The sequence below is a fragment of the Phacochoerus africanus genome, chromosome 15 (assembly GCF_016906955.1).
Source record: "Phacochoerus africanus isolate WHEZ1 chromosome 15, ROS_Pafr_v1, whole genome shotgun sequence".
Lineage (NCBI taxonomy): Eukaryota > Metazoa > Chordata > Mammalia > Artiodactyla > Suidae > Phacochoerus > Phacochoerus africanus.
In genome coordinates, this window is record NC_062558.1 from 106,801,198 (window position 1) to 106,808,479 (window position 7,282).

Consider the following 7,282-nt stretch of genomic DNA (forward strand, 5'->3'; position numbering starts at 1 on the left):
GTGTGTACTTTACCTCATCATTTCTGATGAAGACAGACTCCAAAAGGCAATAGAAGGCCTTGTGTCTGGAGGCAGTTGGGAGGCCTGAGGCATAGTTTCTCAAGCCCTGCCCATGCAATGCTTGAGATTTCCTTTTCCCTCAGTTACCTGAACAAATTTTGCCTCTTTGGTGATGGAGAGGGGAGAATCACTACTTTTCACTTCTTCTCTTGAGGATCTGTGACCCTGTGTTCCTTTGAGTCCAGGCAGGGATGCTGTTTACCATTACTATTTTGTGAACAGTCAGACAGGTGTGCAATTCAGAGCAATATTTTGAGCAAAATCAACTCATTATAGAGTACAAAGTGGATGTAATAGATTGGTTTGTTTCTATCAGAGGGGCAAAAGTTGATGTAGCAGGGACTGTTTTAAAAACTTTATAATTCAGGCTCACAGTTGTCTGTTTAAGAAGAGAAGGCATCATGGCTCTGGTTGTGGTCCTGGTGCTCTGTCTCTCCTGTCAGCTTCTCCTCCCACTCTGGAAACAGAGCTCTGGGAAGGGGAAGCTCCTGCCTTTCCCCAGTCCTCTCCCATTCTTGGAACTAGTCTAGAGTTAGATGTTAAGAACATTGGCAAGTCCTTAGCCAATGTAACTAAGTTTTGTGCTCCTTCATTGTGTTGCAAAGGGTAATTAAATTAAGCCCAACTCTAAAACTAATATATATTCCTGGGAGCGAGGTGTCAGAAATACATCATTGTAAAGCAAATTACTCCCTGTAAGATTTGATACGTCTCTTGGCTTATTGGGCCTGTCATTGTCATAAATAGAGGAACGAAATAATGTGTTTTGTGAGTAGAGCAACATTTAGGTCTTTATATAGTAGAACCAAAATAATGAAGTGGCAAAATTTGGGAGTGTTGCTTCCCTTCTTTGATTCATAGACATTTGCTAAGATTTTGCACTGAAGGTAAAAAGTAAGTGACATGTTTGGTGCGTAGAGATTTCCTTAGAGAAGCCAGGTCCTATGTAAGTTGTGTGTTTTCTTCAGGTGAAAGATGTGATGAGTCAGGGTCCAACTGGTAGTCAGAGCATTCATTTGGATTCTGCAGGAAGCTACTGTCTGGACCCTAGGAATGCTACAGAATGGACAATGTTGTTCTTGCATGAGACGCTGCATGTCCTGGCACTGCCTCTATGACACTTATTCTCTTTTTGTGCTAGTAATACTAGCAGATCTCAAACTAGCCTGGACATTCAAATTGTCTGATTTTTGTTTCTTTGTTTTTGTTTAGTTTTTTTCTTTTTCTTTTTTTTTGGGGGGGGGGCTGCACCAGCTTTGAGTCCTCTCTATAGTAAGCATGGGATGCTAAAAATGAAATAGAATTCCCTGACCTCAGTTTCCTTATTTATAAGTGGAGCAAATAAACCAGCTAAAGGTGCTGATAAGAGAATTAATTTGTAGTCTGTGTGCCAGTTACTCAGGCCATAGCCTGGCACATCACAGGACATCCATAAGTGGGAGCTCTAATAATTACCATCACATTTATGTATTAAGTTCAGAATATTTGAGGCTGTATGTGGCAGAATATTAACATAATAGTAGCATGGTAATACATTCTGCATCAGGTACAATATATTATCAAATAGGGTTTTTTTTTTTTTGCTATTATATGCATCTCCACTCCCAGCTCTCAAAAGTCTATGGCCCTACAGGATCCAAATAGCAGAGGAGTAAGATGTGGCATTTTCCTTTTCCCACAAACACATCAAAAATCCATCTACATGTGGAATGATTTGCACAGAACGTCTACTGAACACTGGCAGAAGACCTTAAACCTCAAAGAAAGAGGAAGAAACCCTCCATCTAACTGTGGAGAACAAAAGAAGAAAAAAAAAGAGAGAAAGGAATCAGGACAGGACTAAAACTCCTGAGAGGGAGCTGTGAAAGAGGAAAGGAACCCACGCCCTGGGAAGCCACCTGATGGATGGGGGGAATCAGCCAAGATGGAGGGACCTCAAAGCCTCCGAGGAAAGTTCAACAGCTGAACTGAGGAGGGCAATGCAGATGGAGAGCTGTACAGATGGTCAGTACCACCTCCAAGGACACCACAGCTTGAGACCCATTGCAGGGGGCTGGGCGCTGAGACTGAGGCTGAGGAGCTCAGGTCTGGGGACAGAACTAGGGTTGGCTGTGTGGAGATAATATGAGGGGGTAGGGAGCAGTGTGCCAAGGGCTGGGGAATGGAGCACCAGAGCTGAGGGAACCTAGGAGTTGGTCTGGGCCCACATGAGAAGCAAGGTGCCATTGTTGGGGAAGGCTGGAGGAGGAGAGGCGGATCTAGACAGAAAAAAAAAACCTGCTGTAAAAAGGATAAACATGCAGAAGTTAAAAAAGCACATTAAAGTCATGAAACATGGGGAAAGAAAGTAAGAAAATCTAAACTCTTTTTTAAATAATGTGTTTGAGGAGTTCCCATCATGGCACAGTGGCTAATGAATCAGAGTAGGAGCCATGAGGTTGCAGGTTCTATCCCTGGCCTTGCTCATTGGGTTAAGGATCCAGCATTGCCGTGAATTGTGGTGTAGGTTGCCGACACACCACAGATCCCATGTTGTTGTGGCTCTGGGGTAGACTGCTGTCTATAGCTACAATTAGACCCTTAGCCTGGGAACCTCCATATATTGTGGGAGCAGCTCAAGAAAAGGCAAAAAAATAAAAGTAAAAATAAATAACGTGCTTGATCCTATATGACCATCAGGCTAAAGCAAACACATATGGGAAAGAATTAACATACCTGAAAAACAGGGCCACCACAATTCAAACCAAACAATACATTCACTAAAACTAAAAAGAGTACACAAGCATAAAATAAAAGGAAATCATACAACCAAAAAAAGAAAGGAACAAAGGAGTAACATAGAATTAACTGGAAAACAAATTTAAAATGGCAGTAAATACATATTTGTCAATAATTACCTTAATGTCAATGGACCGAATGCTCCAGTCCAAAGACATAGAGTGGCAGGCTGGGTAAAAGCAAAACAGCCTGCAATATGCTGCCTACAAGAGACTCACCTTAGAGCAAAGGACACATATCAATTGAAATTGAAGGAATGGCAAAAAGATGCAAATGGAAAAGAGAAGAAAGCAGGAATCACAATACTCATATCAGAAAAAAAGACTTTAAAACAAAGGCCATAGAGAAATACAAAGAAGGACAGTATTTAATGTCCTTGAAGGGATCCATTCAAGAAGAGGCTATTACATTCATCAATATGTGTGCCCCTAATATAGGAGCACTGAAATACACACAACAAATACGAACAGATGGAAAAGGAGAACTTGATGGGAATACAATAATACAAGGAGAAATCTCAACAGATGCTGCAGAAATACAAAAAACCGTAAGAGAATACTATGAACAATTACGTGCCAACAAATTTGAAAACCGGGAAGAAATGCACAACTTTCTAAAGACATGCAGCCTGCCAAAACTGAATCAGGAAGGAATAGAACAATTGAACAGACTGATCACTAGAAATTAAATTGAATATGTAATAAAAACACTCCCTACAAACAAAAGTCCAGGACCAGATGGCTTAACAGGCGAATTCTACCAAACATACAAAGAAGAACTTACACCCACTTTTAAAAAAACTTTTCCAAACGTTGAAGAACATGGAACCCTCCCAGAGGCATTCTATGAAGCCACCATCACCCTGATACCAAAACTGGACAAAGATACTGCCAAACAAGAAAATCATAGGCCAATATCTTTGATGAATGTAAATGCAAATATTCTCAACACAATTTCAACCAACTGAATCCAACAACATATAAAAAAGATCATACACAACTACCAAATGGGGTTCACCCCAATTTCATAGAGATGGTTCAATATATATAAGCATATCAATTAATGTCCTATACCACCTTAACAAAAGCCAAAACTACATGATCATCTCAAGAGGTGAAGAAAAAGCACTTGACAAAATCCAACATCCATTCATGAGAAAAACGCTTATCAAAGTGGGTGTAGAGGGAACATATCTGAACACGATCACAGCCATTTATGACAAACCCTCAGGCAATGTAATAAATGCAGAAAAGTGGAAAGCCTTCCCACTAAAATCTGGAACAAGACAAGGATGCCCACTCTCACCACTTTTATTCAACATAGGATTGGAAGTCCTAGCCACAGCAATCAGACCAACGAGAGAAATAAAATATATTCAGATTGGAAGAGAAGAGGTAAAACTGTCACTCTATGCAGATGATATGATAACTATATGTAGAAAACGCTAAGTACACACAAAAACTACCTGAACTGATCAATGAATTCAACAGAGTAGCAGGGTACAAGATTACCATTCAGAAATCGGTTGCATTTCTGTTTACTGACAATGAAAGATTAGGAAAGGAATATAAAAATGCAATACTTTTAAAAGTCTCACCCCCAAAAATTAAATGCCTAGGAATAAACCTGACTAAGGGGGTGAAAGACATACATGCTGAGAAGTATGAAACATGAATCAAGGAAATTAAAGAGGATTCATTGAAATGGAAAGATATTCCATGCTCCTGGATTGGAAGAATTAATATTAAAATGGCTATACTCCCCAAAGCAATCTACAAATTTTATATGCAACCCCTATCAAATTACCCATGACATTTTTACAGAACTAGAACAAACTAACTATTTATATGGAACCATAAAAGACCCAGAATTGCCAAAGCAATCCTGAGGGGAAAAAACCAAGCGGAGGCATAACTCTCCCAGACTTCAGACAGTACTACAAAGCTATAGTAATCAAGACTGTGTGGTATTGGTCCAAAAACAGACATACAGATAAATGGAAGAGAATTAGAGAACCCAGAAATAAACCCAGACACCTATGGTCAATTAAGCTTTGACAAAGGAAGGAAGTATATGAAATGGGAAAAATTGTCCTCAGCCAGGGGTGCTGGGAAAACTGGACAGCTGCATGTAAGTCAATGAAACTGGAACACACCCTCACACCATACACAAAAATAAACTAAAAGTAGCTTAATGACAAACATAAGACAAGACACCATCAAAATGCAAGAAGAAAATATAGGCAAAACATCTCTGACATCAACCTTACGGGTGTTTTCTTAGGCCAGTCTCCCAGGGCAAGGGAAATAAAAACAAAAATAAACCAATGGGACCTAATCAAACAGACAAGCTTTTGCAAAACAAAGGAAAGCATAAAAAAAAAAACCTATGGAATGGGAGAAAACACTTTCAATCAATGCAACTGACAAGGGCTTAGTCTCCAAAATGGGCCAACAGCTCCTACAACTCAACAGCGAAAAGAACCAACAACCCAACTAAAAAATGGGTGGAAAGCTCAAATGGACTTTTCTCCAAAGAACACATATGGATGGCCGATAGGCATATGAAAAAATGCTCACCATCACTAGTCTTTAGAGAAACGCAATTCAAAACTACAGTGAGGTACCACTCCATACCAGTCAGAATGGCAATCATTGGTAAGTCTATAACTAACAAATGTTGTTGAGGGTGTAGAGAAAAGGGAACCCTCCTACACTGTTGGTAGGAATGGTAGGAATTGGTACAACCACTATGGAAAACAGTAGGAGGTACTTCAGAAAACTAAATATGGAACTATGATATGATCCAGATGTCCCACTATGAGCATATATCCAGACAAAACTTTCATTCATAAAGACACATGCACCCCTGTGTTCATTGCAGCACTATTCACAATAGCCAACACATGGAAACAATCTAAATGTCCAACCACTGATGAATGGGTTAAGATAATGTAAGTCTTAACCATTAAAAGAATGATGAAGTAACACACATGGAGCTAGAGATTCTTATACCAGTGAAGTAATCAGAAAGAGAAATAAAATACCATATGATATCTATCACTTACATCCAAATCTAACATCTGGCATAAATGAACCTATCTGTGGAAAAGAAACAAACTCGTGGACTTGGAGAAGACACTAGAGATTGCCAAGGGGGAGGGGATAGGAGTTGGATGGACTGGGAGTTTGGGATTGGTAGATGCAAATTACTGCATTTGGAATGAATAGGTAATGAGGCCCTATCCAGGCAACTATATCTAATCTTGTGTGTTGCAACATGATGGAGGCTAATGTATGAAAAAGATTGTGTGTGTGTGTGTGTGTGTGTGTGTATATATATATGAATGGGTCACTTCTGTACAGCAGACATTTAGAGAACATTATAAATCAAGTATAATAAAAATTTTAAGAAAAAAAAATCTAGGGTCTGTGTACACTCTGTATTTTGGCATGAAGCCTACCGTGGTGTTGTGTGGATATGAAGCAGTGAAGGAAGCTCTGATTGATCTGGGAGAGGGATTTTCTCAAAGGGGCAGTCTCCCAGTTCTTGCAAGAGCTGCTAAAGGATGTGGTGGGTGTGCCCGTGTGCATGTTCAGCATTGGAAATAGAGGTAGGGAGGATGAAATACGGGACTTCAAAATGTTTCCCTCTCCCACCCCCCAACAGAGCTTGGTCCACCTGCAAGGCTGACAAGTGTCAGCTGGCTCACTTCTTCCCTAGGACCTCCCTCCTAGTTTCTGTATCCTCTCTCATTAAGACTCATATTTAGCACCGCAAAGACATGGGAGGAAAGCTGATGCTTCTCCCTCATGATGCTGAGGAATTTGGGGATGGGGAAGAGGAGCATTGAGGACCGAGTTCAGGAGGAAGTCTGCTGCCATGTGGAGGAGTTGAGAAAATCTGGTGATGTGTGACTCTATTCTTTAACTCTGACCTCAACAGATTGATCTATCTCCAATGATGTCCTTGGAAACACTTCCAGGACGGCCACATTTTTCAGGTCAGTTATGGTTTTCAGCCTTAAAGAGGAGGAAGAAAAGAGAGCCAAGGGAGCTTTTGTGTAGCTGTGCCTTTTCAGTGTTTATACCCATGATGGTGCACAGAGTGTGCATATAAAAGTCATTTAATCATTCTCCATCCTGAACCTTGTTTGTGTTCAAGTCAAAAACACGAAGAATAGTTTTGAGTCATGTCCTGAAAGAGTTGGAGCATGATGTTTTTCCTATAGCATAAATGCATGCTGTCTATTCCAGAGCAATTCACCAGGGAATACTTGTTACTTGGACAGACTAGGAAAGAACCTGTGGGGCATGAAACAAATGACATGTGTATTCATTTAAGTGAACAGTATTTGTATATTCAGTCTCACAGATATGTCTGAGAATTACTTCCAGGGCCCATGCCTACAGTCCTGGCAAATCGTAGTGATGCCTATGGTTTT

At 40.3% G+C, this 7,282-nt stretch overlaps 1 pseudogene; it reads left to right on the forward strand.

Annotated features, from left to right (window-relative positions):
- The first annotated feature begins 461 nt into the window (after nt 1-461).
- LOC125116988 (cytochrome P450 2C9-like) lies at nt 462-6,755 on the forward strand (annotated as a pseudogene).
- Nucleotides 6,756-7,282: the final 527 nt, after the last annotated feature.